We start from the raw sequence: 21,544 nt of genomic DNA on the forward strand, positions 1-21,544 counted from the left end.
AGAAACTGAGCTAAAAACAGGTTAAATAGTTTTCTCAAACTCACACAACTAGTATCAGTGGTTGGATTTGAAGTCAGGTCTTCCTGATTTCAGTCCCAACACTCTATCCACTTCACCACCCAACTGCCCTTAGTTAGGCTAGATACCACCTAAGGTCTTTTTCAGCTCTAAATTTATTACGTTGCTTTCATTTTTAAATATGTGTATTTCCATGCAATATTATCAGTAGATTGCAAAACTCATGGCTTATATGACTGTAATTCTAACACAGACCTTATTATTCCTATATAGAGATGTGGAAATTGATAACTTGCATACATGAAGTTGCCTGGCCCCTGGTTATGCAGCTAGTAAGTTTGAGAAGCAGGATTTTTCATCTCAGTCTTCTGATTCCAAGATATATTTTCAATTTCCTGTTTCTATAGTGTTTTTTTAAAAGGGTTTGTTTTTCTTTTTAAAAAAAATCTGAATTTATCAAGCACCAAATAAAAATACTTTTCCCACATACCTTGTAGAAAAGAAAAAGAGGCATTACATGTGAAGGGCTCTAGTTTTCTTTTTTCTCTCACACATTTTCATAGGCCATGTTTAACTCAGTTTTAGATCTTGTATTTAAATGACTGTGACATTTCAAAAATAATCTTCCAATAATACTTTGCAAACAAAAAAATCCTGTCATAAAGTTTTATGGGTATAGGATTATTCCTTTGCTTCTTTCCCTGAATAGTATTAGCACTAGCCATGAGATTATTTTATTCTTTAAAATAAAATAAAACAAAATGCAACACCAGTGTCTCAAATCATTGAAGTTATGATACCCATCATTCTGGAGGATGATAAAGGAAGTGTAGAGACTAAAGACCTGAATTCGAATCTTGAGTTTTCTATTCTATGACCTCAGACAAGACAATGAACTTCTATGGGTCTTAATTTCCTCATCTGTAAAATGGACTGAGGGTGGGAGTTGGACTACATAGCTTCTAAAAGATCCTTCCATTTCCACGATTCTATGAAAACCTAGCATTTCCTACACATATATTTATTTAAGAAATCTCCCCCAGTCCCACAATAACATGTTCACCTTCCAACTGATATTTTCTTTACCTTATAGCATCCTGATGTTTAATGAGACATTTTTTTTGGGGGGGGGAGTAGTTATTTGTTATTTGTTTAATGCTAAAGTCCAAAATGTTGAACAAGTCAAACCAGGTCAAAAAAAATGTTTATCCACTGTCTTATATGTTTCAGGTATTGTCATAAGCTTTGAAATACAAAGAAAGAACAAAATAGTACCTACTCAAAGATCTTCTCATCTATCAGGGAAAGGCAACATGAAAAAGCCTATGCATAAACAAGATATATGTGGTATAAATGGGAGGTACCTCTAGAGAGAAGGCACTTACATGATGGAGGACTGGGAATGACTTCTTGAAGAAAATGCTATTTTACCTGAAATTTGAAAGAAGGCAGGGAAACCAGGAGATAGAGATGAGCAAGTACAGAATTTTAAGCATAGGGGGCAGCCAGGGAAAATTCTAGGAATTGGGAATTCTCTCTCAATGTTCCAAATGTTCTTCATTTAAGGAACAGCAAGGAGTCAGTGCCACTTGATCCTAGATTATGTTCAGTTTAATCATTTATTTTTTTAGGAGTTAGAAGAAATGTTCAAGAACAGTAAAGATATTTTATTAAAAACAAAAACAAAAACTAGCCAGGACTGCAAGATTGTTCCCTATATGGGGTAGGGTAAGGAGGAAGGTAGAAAATATTTTCCTAAAAATATTTTCTAATTTTATGTAAGGTTATGGGGTTAGGAATAAACCACATAAAACCTGGTAACTCATTCTATTCATCTATGATAGTTATATTTTACTAAACATATGTACTTTTGGGTTAATGGAGTTTGGAGTATTTTATTAAATATAAATGTTAATTTACTAGATTTTAGTGCTTTTCTGAGGCCAAGTGGAGAGCTTACATTTTAGGCTTAATGTGATAAGCACATAATGAGAATCTGCAATTTGCACCCATCAAATGGACAAAAATAACTAGAAACAATGAAACTCAGTACTATTTTTTGCTTTTTCTTTGGCTCTCTAACACCACAGTGCCTAGAACATAATAAGTGCTTAATAAATAAATGTGTTCTTGATTGATTGATTGGTGGACTTGTGAAAAATATGTATAGTTATCCATTTTTATTAGAATTGCATATGTGTAGAAACTTTATGGAGAGTTATTTGAAATAAACAATAATATAGATCAAACATTCAATTAATCAATAGACATTTATTAAGCACCTACTTAATATCAGCCACTGTGCTAGGTCCCAGGGATACCAAAAGACAAAAAGCTCATTAAGGAGCTTATGTTTTATTATGACACAACATATACATTTTAAAGTATGTACAAAATATGTATAAAGTAAATTTAGGCTACTTTTAAGGGGTCATGCCACTAGAAGGATGAGGATTGTATAGAATATGTGTTTAAGTTTGAACTAAAGGAAACTAGTTAGAAGGGAAAGTAGTGAATTGTGTGAAGGGGAATAATATCCAAAAAGCTAGAACGGTAGGTTGGAACCATTTTCGTAAAGATTTTACCAACGTCAAATGTTTGATTAAATGCCAAAAAAAAGAATTCACTCTTGTTCCTAAAGGTACTAGAGGTTGGGCTATACATGCTCAAAGGTCCCTTTCACCTCTAGATCTATGAGAATATTAGTTTAAAGGGCACAAATATATTTGTTCTTATTGTATATTTCCAGATTAATTTTTTTAAACTGATTGCATTCAAAGGATAAGATGGTATTTGAGGAGCTCTCTATACTACTCATTGGCTCACCAGAAAGTAAACTTGAGAGCACTTAGTGTTAATATTTTGCTTCTGTCTTCTCAACATTGCTGTTGTCCTTGAATACTCAGAATCTTTCCAGAGTGGTACTGATAATCTTGCTGGCTTTGGCTGAGGCTACCATCTGTCAACCATCCTACCCATCTCTCTTTTACTTCTTCCTGTTTGAAAGCATCTCATTATTGCCTTTTTTTGTCCATTGTAATCTGGTTATACAATATATTTCAGAACCTTGCTTTTAAGAGGATAGAAACCAAGCACATCTGCAAAATGGCCTTGTGGCTTTTATCCCACCCATCTCATTTCTTCTTATAGCCAAATAAAATAAACTACTAGTAAAAATATAGAGTAGCCTCAGAAGTAGTCAGATATAGTGTTAAGATAAGTAGATAGGTAGGTAGACACAGATATATATAGATAGATATAGATATAGATTTGTATAAATCTATACATACACATATACGTTCACAATGTACATATATGTACATATCACATGTGTCTGTACACACATGTATACATCTACATGCTATATCACACATGTATATTGTGTGTATACATATATAGAGAAACACATTACATTATGGTACATAGACAATATATGAATGATACTATACAGGTTATTACTTGTTCAGTTTTCCTATGTTAATTATAGTTATAAATAGTAACACAATTTGAGAGTGAAAAAAATACCCTTTAAAATTCTTTAAGATCTAAATGTTCATACAAATCATGAGGTTAATTACATATTCTAAAATTATGCAAATGATCATTTCAGTAGTGAATTAATCAATGTTCATCACTTGAAAAATAGCTTTTAAATTATATTCCCCCATAGAGATGTCAGAGTAGTTGAAATTCTCATAGTGAGCTTCCCTTTTTAAGAATTTTTTTTTAAACTGGCAGATGAAGGCTCCTTGAGTTATTTTGGTGTTGAGCAACAGACACAGTAGGCCATTAAATTAGGCACAGGTGTAAAATTTCTGAAGGGTATTCCAGGCTCTGCTTTGCCATTACTTGGGACTTATATGTCAGCCATAAGTGGCCAGTATTTCTACTCCTGTCTTTTGTCATAACTTAGTGACTTAAAGCCTGCTAACATGAGCTGCTACGTCGCAAGAGAGATCAATAGAGGAACAGCCAGTACTTGATGAACAAGATATAATACACCTATTTGCTTGGGCTGTAAAGAACCATTTTCAACTCTGAACTGTTGCAATCTATGCCCCTCTCCCTTCTGCCTGTCTTTGCATACATCCAGGCCTAAAATGTTTTTCCACCTCCCTTCCACCTCAATTTCCTTCAAAGCATACCTGAAGCATCATCTACATGAGGCCTCTCATGATCCCCTCACTACTAGTATCTTCTCCCAATAAATTACGTAGTATTTATAAACTTATTCTGTGAATAATATAAGCATTTATATGTGCAAAATATCATCTCCCCCAATAAAATATAATTTTCTTAAGGACAGGAACTGTTTCATTTTTGTTTTGCAACCTCAGTACATAGTCCTAACAAAAAATGGGTGCTTAATAAATATGTAACGATGGATTGTCAAAATTAATCCTAATCAGTATTATACAAGGTCAATTAAATGAGACAGAGGGGATTCTATTTTCTTATCAGTAAGCAGTTAGCATAGTCATTCTTGCTCATTTAAGGTTATTAAGTGACCCTAATTTAGTGATGCAGGAAGTTGATTTACAACCTAGAAAGGTTAGGTTCTAAAGACCCCCTACTGAATTGAATTTGCCAAGTTGTCTCACTCAACTTTCCTATATATGCCCCCCCCAAAAAAGTGCACACCTGTATCTTTTTCTTTTTCTCAAATTTGCTTTAAATCCGTCATTACAAAAGAGACATCATTTTATTTCATGGTCAAATATGTTTATGTCCTTTGACCCAATATTCTCATAGATCTAGAGGAGAAAAGGAGAGACCATCTAGTCTAACCTCTAGTACCTCTAGGGTCAAATACGAAATCTTCTCTTTGACATTTAGAACAACTTATATACTGCCTCAAACTTATGATTATTCCAAACTTTTCATTACTCTAGATACATTGGACCTTGTGACAATTTTATTTAGAGATTATGTTTAAAAATCTATATCTGGGACAAAAGTTGTCCCATTTTTTCTGACAAATAGTTCATGTGGTACAGTGGAAAGAACCCTGGCCCTGGAATCAAGGGAAGGACCTGGGTTCAAATTCTGACTGTCATTTAATATTTGTGTAGCCCTGGGAAAGACATTTTGCCTCTCTGGATCTCATTCTCCCCATCTTTTAAATGGAGGAATTAGACTCAATTTCTAAGCCTAAATATTAAACCCAATAATCCTCAGTGTTACATTTGCTTTCCCTCTTATTGATTGGGCTTACATTTTATTTTTTTTTAACTTTGACATTTCTCTCAGTTTGTATGATTTATCACTTTGACTGACCACTAGATTTGGAAGCATGGATCAATAATTGATCAGACATATCTTAATCTTTCCTCTATAGTCCTTCTAAATAGAAAAGACCTTATATGCTTTTGGATGACTCCTCTTTTGATTGAATAGAATTGTGCAGATAGACCTGAAAATAGTTTTAAAATCTGCAATCTAATAACTGATAATTCAGCAGAATCCATTTAATTCAAAAGTGGCTGAATACAAATAGATCGTACCTGTAACTTCCCTTTGTTTTTGTTCAGTTGTATCTGACTCTTCATAACCCCATTTGAGGTTTTCTTGACAAAGATACTGGAGTGGTTTGCCATTTCCTTTTCCAGATCATTGTACAGATGAGGAAATGGAAATAAATAAGGTTAAGTGACTTGCCCAGGGTCACACAGTTAGTGTCTGAGGCCAGATTTGAACTCAGGAAGATGAGTTTTCCTGAATCCAGGCTTGTCATTCTTATCCACTGATCTACCTAACTGCCCCTAACTTCTGTAGCAAAGACTTAGTAAAGATGTTTGTTTTACAGATTGCCACCTCTTGGGTTATGGAGCTTTAGTTCATATAATATAAGTAATTCAATAGTATATTTATATCCCATAACTAATTGCATGTTGGAATAGGCAAATAAGTTTAAATAAGTGGCCTTGAAAAGTGTAGTGTATTTGTTCATGATTGCAAATCTGGCAAAACAGAATGCAAGTTTTCCAAGTTAAAACCTAGAGAAAAACAAGTGGTTGATTACTAATCCAATCCTCTAATCTGTGACCTCAAGCTGGGGACACCTTTTGCAGTGATGTATAACACAGTCTGTCACCACCTGCTCATCTTGTGTCCATGCCCTCCTATATTTCAACCACAGAGTGTTCACCCAGAATTCTAGGCCTTCCTCGTGTTTTTTTTCTAATACTGCATGCATTTCATATTGGAGCTCATGGGCTGTCCCTCAGATATTCCTTGTTCTATTAATGATATTGCCCCCTCTTTTTTTTCCTGGTCAATATTCATCTTATAGTAGCTGCAGCTCAATATACAGATATCTAAGGCTATTTTAAAAGTTCCAGTTCATTTTGTTTATTGAGAAACTTAAGAAAAAACTTCTGGAAACATGACACATTTAAATACTAGCTTATGATGAAATATTTTTGTTATTCTGCATATCTCAAAATGAGATCTTAAAATTGAGCATGAAAAGAGCTCCCCATATTATGTAAAATTTATAGTAATTCAATGAAAACTTGATTGAGTAGTTGATACCATGGGATTCATCTTCCAATTTCAGCTAACCTGGATAGTAGCATGATCCATTATTCCCAAATACCTTATATTTCCTCTGATGGCACACTGAGAAATAATTTCAAGAGGAAAAAAAAGATTTAATTATGGGCTGTCTTTCCCCAAACTCAATTTGACTAATTAATTTGAAATCTTCCAGGCTTATTCATCATGTCAACCTTAGATTCAGTTATGATTCGGAGAATTCAGTAAAAATAAAATTTTAAATAAGAGGTGGGACTTTATATTTTAAACATCTTTTTCTGTCATCAAGTATTATCTATTTTCCCTCACATACAGGGTTTGTTTTCAGGGTTTGTTTTGTTTTTCTTTACTTTTACTTGCTTTATTTTATTTTCAAAAAAAGATTTTACAATCACACTAAATTAAAAAGTAAATATTTTATAAACTATATTTTATTGCAGTGCTGTGGACTGTATGGACTATGAAATATTTTTTTTCTAAAGGTGGTGAGATAAACCAATAAACAGATAATAAATGAATGTTTATCTGTTGTATTGTCTTAGGCAATGGTGGTACATTGGGATAGAGTGTCAGGTTTGGAGTTAGGGAGACTCATCTTTTTGAGTTCAAATCTTATCTCAGACAGTTACTTAGTGACCTTGAGCAAGTCACTTAACCCTGTTTTCCTCAGTTCCTCATACATAAAATGAGCTGGAGCTGGAAATAGCAAATCACTCCAGTATCTTTGTCAAGAAAATCCCAAATGGGGTCATGAAAAATCTAATATGATTGAAAATGACTTAACAACACCTTTTATGACATAGTACAATGATAGACTCTTATCAAGTCCTACTTGTTATACATCTTTAATAGTTAAGAACCAATGAACAAGGGGACAATAATGGGATATGCTCTGAAAAAGTTACTGGGGCTTTTGATCTATGTCATACTATATTGCTTCCCATATGACTAATTTCTGAATTGTGTTACGTATGTCATGATGAGAAACACCATTAAAAGTGTCATAGCAAATTAAGTAATGAAATGATTTGACACATGAAAGAAAATTTTAAAACAGTAGTTTTTCTATCAGCTGTCACAACTCATTTAGATAACAATTGTCTACAATTGCAAATCTCTGATTCAAAATGTCAGCAAATGTCTAGCTAAGGAGAAAAAAAAAACAATGGCTCTAAGGTGAATGTGAATATTAATAGCTGCGGTTTATCTATCTCCAACATCCTGATTGGTTCCTTGTTCTACTAATTTTGAACAAGTGTACAAAATAGGATTGGAAGATGAGAAATTAGAGGTGGGGAATACTGAAAAAGCATGAAACAAAAATATTCCCAAGGATACTCTGAGTAAAGCCTGATGTTATTCTAAAGACTTGTCCCTTTGCCCTAGTGTTACATCACATGCACTCCATAAATCTTTTCAATATTCTCCTTGAGGTACCTGCAATATATCTGAACAAAGGGACTAGATAAGAGAGGAATACCCAGTTTTTAAAATTTCCTTGCCTTTGTTCATTTATGTCACAGTCTCATTGTTACTGAAATGAGCCATTATATGTTTTAAAATGTCATTTTTTTTCTTTTGGGATAGTTTTTGTAAAAGAAAACTTCATTCAAGTGTTTGAGAATTGTTATGTTGAATCTTAACCAGCTGTTTCATGGTCATTATGGGGTATAGAGATAGCCAAAGATACAATGTTATCTAGACAGAGGTACTTGAATTGAAGATATAATGGAAAACTACTGCTCTTAGAGTTAGGTATCAGCAGTGTTACATATGTATATGTGCTTATAAATGTAAGTTAAAGTGTATATATGCACATATACATACATGCAGCTATCTTTTTTTTTCTTTTTGGAGGGGCAAGTGGGGTTAAATGACTTGCTCAAGGTCACACGGCTAGTAAGTGTTAAGTGTCTGAGGCTGGATTTGAACTCAGGTCCTCCTGACTGCAGGGCTGACCTCCAGACTCTATTCACTGTTCCCCCTAGCCACCCCATGTAGCTATCTTTCAATACCTTGAACAAGTGGATATTCACTTTTATTTTTAAAACTACAAACAAAAGGAAGAGAAGATATGTATTTTTGGCAAGTTGCCTAATTTATAATTTTAATTGACTCTTTATCATACAGTATAAAAGAGTGAAATAGTCTTGTTAGGTTGCTTTTAGTTTTATAAAATCAGCATAAGAGAATGTTTCCTTCCCCAAACTCAATTCCAGTGCTCATTTGCTGATGGATAGATATGATGAAGTTGATTTTTGTGTTCCAATATATTTCCTTTGGTGGGAAATTCAGCCTATTTTGGTGAAGAAAGACACCTCAGATACATTTGCAGAAGACTACCTGTACTGCAAATATTTACCAGTTCCAAGTCATTGTGTTTTGATGAGAAATCAGAATGTGGGAAAGGGGTCATGGCAAGAGATATAGGGAAAGAAATAGACCAGAATATTCAACGTTCTAGAACAGAGATGTCTATCTGTAAGCTCGGGCCTACAATCATACTAAGTGAAACAAAACAGATTAAAATGGAACTGAGGAATATTTAACAAAATAAATAAAAACAAAATAGACCACAGATAATATCAATATGTGTTTGTTTTTTTAAGTCATTATACACTCACAGCCATCGTTATATATGGTGTAGTAGACTCCATTTCTACTTAAATTTGATATTACTGTTCTAGAATACATAGCAAATATCTCCAAATATTTAGACCGTACTCCACAGACTTCTGAGGAAGACAATTATATTTTTATTGATATTATGATCATTTCCCAATATATTCCTGCCACCTTAATTTAACTCTCCTTATAACAAAGAAAAACAGTTAAGCAAAGCTAACTGGAACCTTGGTGAAAGAACACTTTATGATATAAAAATGATATAAACATTTTAAAACAATTGATTTTCTATACCAGGAAGAAAGTTCTTTTACAGAGGATTTATTTGACAGAATTTGATATCACTCATGCATTTCTATAAAATTTCCTATATTTTTTTAGCAAATATGTTCTTCCTTTTTTAGAAATTAGTGCTATGATTTTATGCTTCTCTACCAATTTTCAGACCAAATCAATTTCTAAAATTCACTAACTTTGTAAAGAAATACCACTGAGCCACAAGGAATGACCAATAACAGGAATTTAGATATAACCGAGGCTCAAAGAGTATTTGTCTAAGAAAACTCTCCTCAAAGTGGGGCTGGGGGGAGATGGAAGCAATTGGTGATCTTAATAATCTTTACCTGCTTGAAGCCCAGAGTTGACAAAATTTGAGAAAAGAAGAGATTCTTGGTCTTTGACTTCCAGCTTTGAAAAAGAAGCCACAGTTCTACATTCTCTTCAGAGAGAGATATGCAAAAGGAGAGGAACACTCTGGGAAAAGACTGACATGAAGCAGGCACCTCAATCATTTCCCTATCCACAGTTTACCATCCCAGAGACTTTAGGGAATTTCCCTTTGGATGAAATGTGGGATTTTATTGGATTATCTGAAATATCTTACTCTGAGTAGGAGAGCTCATTCATTCTGATTTCTGCTTACTCCTAGCCTGGAAAAAATGGGTTATTTGCTATTCAGTGTGTAAGTAAAGACACCGTGTAAATAAAAACTACACTATGTGTAGTCTTTATTTCACTGGCATTTAGTGGGAAGAGAGTCAAGTCTTGGATATATAGCTTAGTGAAATACTTCCCCAGTAAGGAGCATTGATCAGGGATTTAGCTTGAACTGGAAAAAAATATTTCCCTTGGAGTAACAACAATATTTAGGGAAGCAGAGAGATATAATTCCAGCACAGTATCACATCTCTAAGGGAAGCAGAGTGCCCATCTTCAAGGCACCTAACTCTTGCTTCCCTCCTGGCTTTCTCCTTAGGAAAAAGTTGGTCAGAGGATACTCCAGAGGTAGCTATTCACATCTAGACAGACCCATGTGGATGCATATAATCTATATTGGCAAAATATACATATATGTACACGCCCACACACCCCTTACATAGAAAAACTTAGAAAAGTTTGAACTGATACAGAGTGAAGTAAACAGATTCTCCTGAGGAGGGATGTACACAATGACTACAAATCATATTAAACAAAAATAAAAATTAAAAAGCAGTAGAACTCATATTAATTACGATGATCACTTTGTGTGACTTGGCAAAATGATGTGTCCTCTCAGTAATGTAAGCAATTCTTTATGACCTTAATAAGTGAAAGAGTATTAATAAGGGGCAGCTGTTGGAGTAGTAGGCAGGGTTGAGTACTGAACCTGGAGTCAGGTATACATTAGTTCAAATATGACATCAGACACTTACTTGTTGAGTGACCCAAGTTAAGTAACTTAACTTCTGCTTGCCTCAGTTTCCTCATCTAGAAGATAGGAAGAATAATAGCATCCACCTCTCAATGATGTTGTAAAGATCAAATGAAGGAAGCACAGAGATTGGCTACAATTATACACTTATTAAATGCTTATCCCCTTCTGCTCACCCCCAAGGAATTTTCTTAATAGGAATTGAAACTAGAGATCTGGCAGTTTCACATCTCTAAGGGAAGCAGAGTGCCCATCTTCAAGGCACCTAACTCTTGCTATTCAGAGCACCGGCCCTGGAGTCAGGAGGACCTGAGTTCAAATGTGGCCTCAGACACTTGACACACTTACTAGCTGTGTGACTTTGGGCAAGTCACTTAATCCCAATTGCCCACCAAAAGGCAAAAAATACAAAAACAAAAACTAGAGGTCCAGACACACATGCACGTATGTGTGTGCATCAGTGCTCCATCATTACTCTTTTCTACATCTTATCCAGATCCAGGTTATCCTTTGCTCAGATAGAATAAGTTCAAATGGACTCATGAGAGTCAATTGTTAATGCTAGAAACCAGTGTTTGATTTGATGTTTTGTTGATTGTCTAATCTATACATGAGAAATAATGGAGAAAATTTTAAGAATGCAGATTAAAATTAAAAGTTTACCATATGGGCGGCCAGGTAACACAGAGAGTAAGAGCACTGGCTCCAGTGTTGAGAAGACCTGGAGGTCGAATCCCGGGCTCAGACACTTAGCACCCACCCAGAAACACCTGGCCATGTAACCTTGAGCAAGTTACTTAACCCCAATTGCTTAGGGGGGGCCAGGTGGCTCAGCGAGTAAGAGCACCGGCTCCAGTGTTGGGATGACCTGGATCAAATCCGGGCTTAGATACTCAGCACCACACCCAGAAATAATAACTGGCCGTGTAACCTTGAGCAAGTTACTTAACCCCAATTGCTTAAAAAAAATAAAGTTTTCCATATGTATATAAGTTGTTTGTTTCATGCCAGTTGTTAAACATTTTCCAGTACACCTTTACCTCCATCATTCTTCTCAAAAGACTAAGTAAAATAGATACTGATTTGTAAACTCCCAGTAAAGGGTACCATCCCTCAGAAAGAAGGCAAATAGCTCTCTGACCCATAATTTTGTTGCTGTGCTAAACAAACCAAACAAACATCAATGGTATTTTCAAATGGAAAATAGCTACCAGACACACCAGAGGGTTCCATTGGGGGTATTGTATAAAAATTTGTTAAAATATTGGAAAAGAGAATTCTTCTAGGTATAGAATATACTTCTAGATCTTGAAAAGACATCAGAATTCAATGTCAACATTTTCAACATTAAAAAAAAGACACACACAAAACTAAGATTCCCCAAAGTTGAAATGACCTCCCCAAGGTTACCAACATCTTAGCAGCAGAGAATTCTACCTGCTCTCTTTCTGGTATATCCCATCATATGGGTTCAGAGAGATTTATGCCTTTTTAAAAACACATTTATAAGTATATGAACTTTTTTGGTAACACAAACTGAATTAAATTGGTAGTGGTGAAAAAGAGCTAACTAAATAAAGTCAATACAAGTATGAAATATGAAAACAAAATGTTTAAAAATCACCATTATAGATAATATATGAGAAGTCATATAACTAATAAAGGATATCAGACACACTACTATTTCATACTGGAACTTTTCAAATTCTCTCCAATGTCAAATACTCTAATATCAGATTAAGAATATACTTCTGCCTTCATTGAATTAAAGCTCACATGTTTACAATGATTAGATTATTAGAATTGTTATTGACCTTATACCTCAATTCTTCAAGGATAAATGGCTTCATTCATATGGTTACCTCTGCTCCGAACTCAGAATGCAACTGTCTTGACCTTAATAAACCACCTTCATGAGTTACTCTTGCTAAAAAAAACTTATCCCCATTACCAATTTAATGGTTAGGAGACTGAATTTTTCCAGGAATTTGTCTTCCATTGTACAATGGAAGACACCTAGTCTATTACTGTCAAAGCTTTAATAGTATGGTAGGACCTGTTCTACCTGTTCTAGTCTATTACTAGTCTAGTAGTAGTCTATTACTAGTCTACTAGTCTAGTAATAGTCTATTACTGTCAAAGCTTTACTTTTATGGTAGGACCTGTTCAAGCCTGTTCTACATTCCACTGACAGGGCCTCCTTCCCTCCTCCCCCATTTTAAAGAAATAAAAAATTAGCTGATTTTACTTTGATACAGTAGGCTGTTTGCAACAAATTCCCTAACTCCCTACTGCCTTTGGGTTAAGGTGGTGCAATGATAAATCATTAGGCCTGCAGTCAGGAAGAGCTGAGTTCAAATTCAGTCTCAGATGAGTATTAGCTACAATAGAACCTCAGTCTATGAATTTAATTCATTCTGAGATTCTGTTCATCATGTGATTTGATTGTATTGCAAAGCAAATTTTCCCATAGGAAATAATGTAAAGACAGGTGATTGGTACCAAGATGATCGGTACCACATCCCCCAAATATTAACACAAAATAATTATTTATAATTTTAAGTAAGTAAATTTAAGTAAGTTTTTTGTCCTTAATGCACCTGAAATAAAATAGCAATAATTAGCACACAATATAAACCAAAAATAAAACAAATTAACCTGCACTTTACCTTTTAGAAGAATTGTGGCTGGTGTGAGGAGACAAGCTGGAGGAGGAAGAGGAGGAGGAAAGGTTATTGCTTGAAAGGAGATTCTCCTTCCATGAGAACATTGGGGATTTCAAATCAGAAGTGTTCTCTCTTATGCTACTTTCACTAAAAGTAAGACAAACATTATTGCCTTCACTTATTTTTCATTTTTTAGAATCACTTTCCTGTTTTGAGTCATTGGTTTTTTTTCTTTACATTTGCTTCTGACTAGGAATCTATCTAACGACACTTGTTTTGATGTTTTTTCAGAATGTCATGGAAATGTGATGTATTATCATTAAAAATATTTGTGGCTCTCATTGCTACAGCTTTACTTAGGTGATTTTTTTTTAAGCAATTGGGGTTAAGTAACTTGCTCAAGGTTACACGGCCAGGTGTTTCTGGGTGAGTGCTAAGTGTCTGAGCCCAGGATTCGATCTCCAGGTCTTCTCAACACTGGAGCCTGTGCTCTTACTCACTGTGCTACCTGGCCGCCCCTAGGTGATGTTTTTCAACAAAATTTTTCACTTTTCCCCACATCTGATAAACCTCCTTAATCTCACTTGACATGAGAAATTCCTCTGACCTCTCAACCTACTTCTCTGATGAGATATCCTCCGTGAACTCACTCTTGCTCCTCATACAAATCCATCAGTTCGTACTGTGAATTATTGTTCATCCTGCAAGACTAATTTTGCACAAAAAAAATTCCTCATCTAGAGAAGCATACATAAACCAGGTTACTCATAAACTGAGGTTCTACTGTATGTGTCTCTGGGCAAATCTTTTAATCTCAGTTTCCTCATCTTTAAAATGAGGCTACTAATAGCATCTCCCTCTCAAGGTTTGTTACTTTTTTTCCTAAGAGAATAGCCTACATTCCATCAAACCAGGTCTCCCATCTCCTGTTGGAAGAGGAGAAGCACCATTCCATTAACTCCTCCCTCTAGAGAAGAGGAGGAAAACAGTTCCATCCGATTTTTAGCCTGGTCTCCTGCCTAAGCAGAAGAAGAGTAAAACTACTCTTTCAGTTACAATTACCAGTCCCTTAAGGGCTTGACTGAGGTGACTCCAACCTGAGGTCAAATTCCTGTGGATAATTAAAATCTACTTAAATTTGTTCCTCAATCATTAACAAAATCCCCCTGGTTGTACTCTTCCCATCTCAGTAATTCTGACCCATATGTAGTCATCATTTAATCTCTTTCCCTTTCCCCAATTGTCCAACCCTCCTCTCTGCCCACAATACCTAATGCCCCATTCTAAATCTGTTTATCCACCCCTTCAACTATGCCCTCTGAAATGCCTGCAGCATAGGCATCAAACTCACTTCAGTCATAAATCTTTTTCTACTCCTTCCATCTTTTGAGTCTCACTAAGAACTGACTTCTTGCTGATGACAATCACCTTGGTCTCCCTTTTTAGCCCTGAACAAATTTTTCCTCATTCCTGTTAAATACCACAAGAAGGTTAGGGAATTGGATTGTTCCCCACTTTTAGCTTCTTCTATCACCATCACTGTGTAAGAAATCCCCTCCATGGTTCACTTAATTCATATTTACAATCCAATTAATTGATTTTTTTTAATTTTCTGCTTGTTTGTGAATGAATAAAATTTTAGTTGGTTTCTTAATTTCTTTAAGATGCCCACCTATTCCCTCCACATCATCATCCCAACCCAATCTGTTACTCATTATTCCTATAATTAGATCCCCCCCCCCTCAGTCTAGGCAAGAGTACAACTCTTGAAATCTTTTCGTCTCCTTCATTCCTATGATTAAGTTGTGTTTACCTGTTTTACCTGATTTTAAAAGATACTAAGTCCTCTCCTCTTCTTACCCTCTCTTCCTTCCTTCCTTCCTTCCTTCCTTCCTTCCTTCCTCCTCCTTCCTCCCTTCCTTCCTTCCTTCCTTCCTTCCTTCCTTCCTCTTTCTTTCCTTCTTCCTGTTTTCTTTCTCTTTCTTTTTTCTCTTTCATTCTTCCTTTCCTCTCTCTCTCTTCCTTTTTCTTCCTCTTTCTTTCTTTTAAATATTTAGACCTAGAGTTTGCACCTCCTGTTGCCTCCAGGAAAAAAAATTCACCTGAAACAAAGTTTACCTCCCAAGGGACAATCATATTCTCTACCCTTTTCATAATGTGAACGATAGTATATCTGAGAACTAAACCAAAACAGCAGATAGATGAAGCACTCCATTGAACTCTCTCAACATTCCCTTCCCAATAATGTTAAAATACTTCATCTAATAGATTTTCTGGGATGACAGGTCAACAAATTATTGAGTGTTAGATACCCAATGTTGGGTGTGAGAATGTCAGATTGAGACATTCTTCCAGCCCATGACCACACAGGAAATTGGGAGGAGAGATCTGTGACATGGAATGGGGTGGGGGGAAAAGAGGGTGAAGGCTAGGCTGGAGCCCACATAGGTGAAAAACCAGTGGTGGAACTAGGTCTCAGTGACATGATACAAAGGCAGAAAAAGAAAGGCAGTGTTCAGAAGCAAAATAGACTTTAGAGGTGGGACAGAACAAAATGAAAGAGAAGGATAAATAAAAGAAAATGGGAAGGAGGAAGATTCACAGCTAGTAATCATAACTATGAATGTGAATAAAATAAACTTATCCCCAAAGTAGAAGAGCAGAATGGATTAAAAACCAGAATCCAACAATATGTTGCTTATAAGAAACACACTTCAAACAGAGAGACACAGATAGAGTTAAAATAAGGAGCTGGAACAGAATTTATTATGCTTCAGCTGAAGTAAAAAAGGCAAGAGTAGCAATCATAATCTCAGACAAAGCAAAAGCAAAAAATAGACCTAATTAAAAGGGATAATCAGGAAAACAACATCTTGCTAAAAGGAACCATAGACAATGAAGTAATATCAATGCAAAATGTATATGCACAAAATAGCATAGGATTCACATTCTTAAAGGAAAACTTAAATGAATTATAGGAGGAAATAGTAAAACTACACTATCATGGGTAACCTCAACTTTCCTCTCTCAAAGTTGATAAATCTATCCATAAAATAAATAAGAAAGAAGTCAAGGAAAAGTTAGATATGAAGGTCCTCTGCAGAATCTGAAAGGGAAGAGAAAGGAGTGTACCTTTTTTTTTCAGCTGAATATGACACATTCACAAAAATTGACCATGTATTAGGGCAGAAAAATATCACAACCAAATGCAAGAAAGTAGAAATATTAAATATGCCCTTTTCAGACTGTAATACAATAAAATTATATTTAATAAAGGGCCATGGAAACACAGACTAAAAATATAGAAAACTAAATAATCTAATCCTAAAGAATGACTGGGTCAAAGAAACAGTAAAAGATATGGGTGTCTATCTGACAAGACAAACCCAGGGGCTATATATGAACACAATTTAAAAATATTTTTCACAAAGTGAAGACATCTAAACAATTGGAGAAGTAATAATTGCTCATGGGACAATTTTATACAAGTTAATTCACTTAGTACTACACCAAATGCCAATCAAACTACCAAATAATTATTTTATAGAGCAAGAAAAAATAATTACAAAATTCACCTGGCAGAACAGAAGGTCAAGGATATCAAGAGAAGTAATATGAGCCATCCCCCAATTGATAAATGGCCATAGGATAGGAACAGGCAGATTTCCTATGAAGAAATCAAAACAATTTTTAGTCATATAAAATTGCTCTAAATTACTATTGATTAAAGAAATGTGAATTAAAACAACCTTGAGACATCATTTTATACCTACCAGGTTGACTATAAAATAATAGAAGGGGAAAGTGACAGATGTAGGAGGGGATATGGAAAAGATGGAGCATTGATTCATTTTTGGTGGAATCGTGAACTGATCCAACCATTTTGCAGAGGAATCTGGAATTGTGCCCAAAGAGTTATTGAACTACCTTTGACCCGGCAATACCTTTCCAAAGCTGATTAGGGAAAATGGAAAAGATCTTATATGTTCTAACATGTTTATAGCAATTTTCTTTGTGGTAGCAAAGAACCAGGAATCACAGGGATGCCTATCAGTGGGGGATGCCTGAAGAAGTTGTGGTATATGATTGTGATGGAATACTGTTGTGTTATAAAAAATTATAAGCTCAATGATTTTAGAAAACCATGAAAAAGCTTGCATGAAACAATGAAGAGTAAAATGAGAGAACCAAGAGACCACTGTATACAGTAAAAACAATATTGTTTTATGAACAACTTTGAGCAAATAAATCATTTTGCCTTATTATAAACACCTAAGTTAGTTGTAAAGAATATATGAAGAAATATGGTATCTGCATCCAGAGGGACAATTTATAAATAGAAGTATGTATGGAATTGTAAGTTACATGATAATTTTCTTGTATATTTGAAAGGAACAGCAAGTTGTGCATAGTAGAATTGTAGTTTCGTGTGCAATTGTATTTGTATTGTACTATGTTATGGAAACACTTGTTTTATTCCATAAATTAAAAACAAAATGAAAACAAAAAGTAAAATGGATAAATTTGATTACATAAAATTTAAAAGGTTTTGCACAAACAAAACTAGTGCAGCAAAAATTAGAAGGAAAACAGGAAATTGGGGGAAAATGTAAAAAGTTTCTGTGAAAAAAAGTTCATTTTTCAAATATATAGAGAACTGAGCAATTTCTTTTTTAAATACATGTCATTCTTCAATTGATAAATGGCCAATGGGTATAGACAGGCAGTTTTCAGAAGAAGAAATCAAAGCTATCAATAGTCACATAAAAATGCTCTAAATCACTATTGATTAGATAAATGCAAATTAAAGCATCACTCAGACACTACCTCACACCTATCATATTGGCTAACATGACTTAAAAGGGAAATGACAAATGATGGAGGGGATGTGCAAAAACTGGAACACTGCTGTATTATAGATGGAGCTGTGAACTGGTACAGCCATTCTGCAAAACAAGTTGGAAATATGCCTAAAGGATTGTAAACCTGTGTATACCCTTTGACCTAGCAATACCACTACTCTGTATGAATCCTAAAGAGATCAAAGAAGAAAGAAAAGGACCGGTTTGTTCTTTTTAATTTTTTCATTATTATTACTATTATTTTGCAGAGGAGAAGGCAGGGGCAATTGGGGTTAAGCAACTTGCCCAAGGTCACACAGCTAGTAAGTGTCAAGTGTCACAATTCACATTTGAATGCATGTCCTCCTGACTTCAGGGCCAGTGCTCTATCCACCATACCACCTAGCTGCCCTGTGTGTGTGTGTGTGTGTGTGTGTGTGTGTGTGTGTGTGTGTGTACTGATTATTCTTTTAAAAAAAGTCCATTTCTTATCAGTGAGTAATCCCGAATAAATTTTTCTCAAGTTTGTTACTATATGATTTGCCTCTTTTAAATTTCTGTAGTATTTTCTTTTTAACCCATGTTCAGAGAGCTTTGCAATAACATTTCTGTGTTATGTAAGTCTCAAATTCCTCTCTGGAATCACATGGTAAATTATAACAAACTGAACTTTTTCTTCTCGTTTCAATTTTCTAAGGATTTTTTTTAAATTCTGATTTCCTGAATTATGGTATTTAGAATGTTTTTCATTCTCATTTTCTTTTCTAAGAAGTGAAAGATTCTTAAACTATTTTAAAAATAATTTTATTTTTGGTTATGAACTCAATATCATCAACATAGATACATTGTACAATCAATATACAAAGAACAAAAATAGATGCTATGTGAAAACATGAAATTCTATTATTTAGATTAGAGTTTTGAAAACTATATTCAGAACTATATTCAGCTTGATTGTTTTCTATATTAGAGAAATTAAATAACTTTTCCATTTTGAACTTTGCTCTATATTTTGACTTTGCTCTAATAATTCTTTATATATATATATATATATATATATATATTTAGTTTTCAACATTCACATTTATAAGATTGAGGGTTTTAAATTTTCCCACATCTTCTCTAGCATTTATCATTTCCCTGTTTTGTCATGTTAGCCAATAAGATAGGTGTGATTGTGATGCCTCAGAGTTGTTTTAATTTGCATTTCTCTTATCAAAAGTGATTTTGAATATTTTTATATGATTATCCATGGCTGTAATTTCTTCATCTGAAAACTTCCTATTCATATTCTTTAACCATCTATCAACTGGGGAAAGACTTGTATTCTTATAAATTTGACCCAGTTCTCTATATATTTTCCCACCTTTTTGCTTCCCTTCTCATCTTGGTTGCACTGACTTTGTGCAAAACCTTTTTAATGTAATCAAAATTATCCTTGTATTACATAATGTTCTATTTTGTTTTGTCACAAATTCTTCCCTTCTGATATAAATTCTTCCCTTCTCTCTAATGATTCTTCTACCCCTTAAATTTTGAGTTCTATTTCACTCTTATTTTTTTCCCATGGTCTCCACTATTTTCTTAAGGTTTTTTGATTCCTCTTCTATATTATTGATTTTCTTTCAAATGTTTTTTTTAAACATCTCATTTTATGCATTATCTCTTCCTTCAAATTTTTTTCCACTGGACTTTCTAGGATCTTCTGGGATCTTCATGATGATACCATTCTTTTTATTATTAATTTCTAGTTATATTTCTGGCAGAATTGTTTTATTTATATGGAGCCTTCTCCTATTATTCATAAGATCATAAAATGAGAACTAGTAGGGACCTTGGGTGTCACTTAATTCAACCCTGTGCAGAAAGTGAGCCCCAGAGAAGTTAACTGACTTGAACATAGTCATGGAGGTAGTAACTTTACTTTATGGTGTTTTCCATTCTATTGCATACTTTTCCTTGCCTATTCATTTGCTGGGATTTTCTCCTTGTTTGTCTATGGAGATTGCCTTATGAAGGTTCCTTTTCTTTCTTTTCTTTGTGTTTTGTTCTTTTACTTCATTTTCAGCATATCATGTTGCTTGAAATGATGGGGGAAATTTTCAGCATATCATGTTGCTAGAAATGATGGGGGAAATTGGTCTTATTTAAAATTTCTCACTTTATCATCTTTTTTATTCTAGTGACATGTGCTAAAAAAAATTAAAAAAAAAACCAAGTCACTGAAAAACAACTTGAAAAACAAGTCACTGAAGAACTTCAATGGAATAATTTATTTTGGGGGTGGGGGTGGAGAGGGGAGGGTTTTTTTTTTTTTTTTTGGTCAGAATTTCTGATTTCCTCTGTATAAGGAACTCCTAATCAGGAAACCTATACTAGTGAAGACTGAGGACTAATCTGAAATTTATAGTTTAAAGAGTTGCATGGGGCTCTAAAAAGTGAATTGACTTTTCTAATGTCACACGGTGAGCATTGAGGCAAGATTTGAACCTAGGTTTTCCTTACTCTCTACCTATTTAGCTATTTTATATTTCTAATACAAATAAAGTTAATCATTTGTTATATGATTGCTTTAAATATTTTGCCACATTCATAATAAATTTCAATTAGCCAATGAGTCAGCTGGCACTCTCTGCTCTAAAGCTGTCTAGATGATAAAACAAGTTGTTGAAAATTGAAAAATTAATTTCTACTAGAAATTTTTTTCATCAATTAAACAGACAAAAAGACAATGTTGCTCAACTGAATTAATCACACACACACACACACACACACACACACACACCTTTGAATTCATTTTAACTTAATTCTTTTGTATCAATAAAATCTGAATAGCTTCAGTTTAGTCTTCACCTAAATTAGTACTAGTGGTGAAGTGGAACACTTGTGGTAGCATATTTTAGGATGATTTGAGTGGTCATACAGCATTACATATGAACATTCTTAAAAATAATTCATCCAACAAATACTACCAAATCCCAATCAATTTAATTCCACAGGAATGTATTAAGTGATAGTGCTGTCTAAGGCATTGTTATACATGTTATTGTCAAAATAAGATACTATCAAAGTATAGGATAATTTAAGGGCAGCATAGAGTTTCAATGAGCTCAAGGACTATTTGATGGGAAGCAATACTTTTAATTAGGGGTCATCAGAATAGACTT

General features: G+C 34.3%; 1 pseudogene; it reads right to left on the bottom strand.

The window, feature by feature from the left end:
• Positions 1-21,544, bottom strand: part of LOC138152860 (deoxyuridine 5'-triphosphate nucleotidohydrolase pseudogene) — a 143,925-nt pseudogene that overhangs the window by 89,945 nt on the left and 32,436 nt on the right.

Source organism: Petaurus breviceps, unplaced genomic scaffold, assembly GCF_028583685.1.
Source record: "Petaurus breviceps papuanus isolate PSGF00001 unplaced genomic scaffold, PetGlider_PUasm1.0 90977, whole genome shotgun sequence".
Taxonomy (NCBI): Eukaryota; Metazoa; Chordata; class Mammalia; order Diprotodontia; family Petauridae; genus Petaurus; species Petaurus breviceps.